Here is a 1,914-nt window from a genome sequence, read left to right on the forward strand (position 1 = left end):
GCCCTTCCATGCCAACATAAGGATTACAATATTCAGGCAAGCCCATGGCCCAATACCTTTGGGGAAACAGATAAACCCTGTGTCCCCTACACTTTAATGACTCCAACAGATACTTATGTAGACATTTCAGGACTATGACAGCAAGAGTGGCCAACTGAGTTCTGGAGTTTGACTTCAGAGTCATCAGAGGTCATCTACCTTGAAGTAACATGTTTGTCATATCCAAGAAAAGCCTCCTCTAAGCTCTAAAATTGTCATACAACTGATTTTATGCTTCTGAATTTGCCAAAGATTGATTTTCATTGTAATATCCTACCAGCAGCCAGGTTACAAAGGGCTTTTCCCCTCCTAATTACCACAGGCTACAAGTCTTTTACCCAAGGAACTTGGCAATTACTGAACAGGCTCAATTTGCCTAAGCCACTGATCAAGTTCTGAAGAAACAGGGTTTGGCCTCCAGCCCAGAATACAAGAGACAGTAACTCAGGCCTCCACCCAGGCACCAGCAAAGCAGACAGCTGCCCAAGGGCTTATACACAGACGGAATGGCTTTGACTTTGAAAAAAGCCACACAACCAATAGAATCCTGTTTGGTCTCCACCCAGATCCAATAAGAGAAACTGTAGTTAAACCAAAACAGCTGCTGGGGAGTATGGAAAAAGGAAAAAAAATAATAGATTTTTTAGGATCTGTAAACAACAAAAAAGTACATGCCACAGTATAAATATATTTCTTAGGTACAAAGAAAATTATAAAGTTGTTAATTCTCAAGTTTCTAAATTTTTATCTATTGAAAGAATAAGGAATCAAATTTCAGTGGTCAACAGGTCCAATGGCCCAAACATACTCCAGATACTAGTCAGCTCTTCCTGCTCCCAGCAAATATTCAATATGTACACTATGCCAGTCAATTCTGGGAGATCATTTGAAGATAGGGTGCCATAGGCCTCTTTTTGGCTCTATCTCTGTAGGAGCTCATGACTACTAAGGAAAGGCAGAAACAAAAATAGCGTGATGGTTGATATGATTGTTACCCCAAGCAACTTTTAACTGACACCAAATGTAAGAATTTCCCACACCAAGTACAAATTCTCTAACACCAACTAGGTATCCTACAGTTCAACTCAATTCTGACACAACCACTAGGAAACAGCAACAGACACATATTTAAGGGCTCAGTGCCACAAGACTGCCTCCTGTGGTGTCAGTTGCAAGTAGGTCTCCAGGTCACCCACATTTAACTATAATGTTGGAGGTACCCACAATCCCCACATTAGGCTCAATAATTTACCAAAATGGCTCTTACTCACATGGATTGGTTTATTATAAAGGATACCTCAGAGATAGGCCAAAAGAAAAGTTGCAGAGAAGCCTCCCTGCCCTCTCCAGGGGAAGGTCCTCCCAGCACCTCTAGTGTTCACTACCCACAACTGTCTGAATTGTTCATTAATTTTCTAGAGCTTTGTCCTAGCCACCGACCTCTTCCCTTCCCTGAGGTCATGGGTGGGGCTGAAAGTTCCAGCCTTTAATCATATGGTCTTCCTAGTGACAAGCCCCATCCTGAGGCAACCTAGAGGGTCCCACCCTGTTACCTCATTAGTATAAGCTAAGGTGTGATGGTAAGAGGCTCATTAGGAGAAAAAAATAAAACAACCACCTATCACTCAGGAAACACCAAGGGTTTTAGGAGCTCTGTGCCAGGGACAAAGACTGTTAGGGTCCGTGACTTGGTGGGTCTCTTCAGGAGGACAAATGCACGAGTATGGAGATGCAAAAATCAAGCAGAGTTTTATTAAACCAGCTAGCTGGGGCCGACCGTCCTTCCAAGACACGCAGGTCTGGTTAGAGCGATCAACCCTGAGGCAATTTCAGGTAAAGATTATATAGGCTCCCACAACCGTTACACAAAAGCCC

The sequence above is a fragment of the Nannospalax galili genome, unplaced genomic scaffold, assembly GCF_000622305.1.
Source record: "Nannospalax galili isolate Female #2095 unplaced genomic scaffold, S.galili_v1.0 scaffold489, whole genome shotgun sequence".
Classification (NCBI taxonomy): domain Eukaryota; kingdom Metazoa; phylum Chordata; class Mammalia; order Rodentia; family Spalacidae; genus Nannospalax; species Nannospalax galili.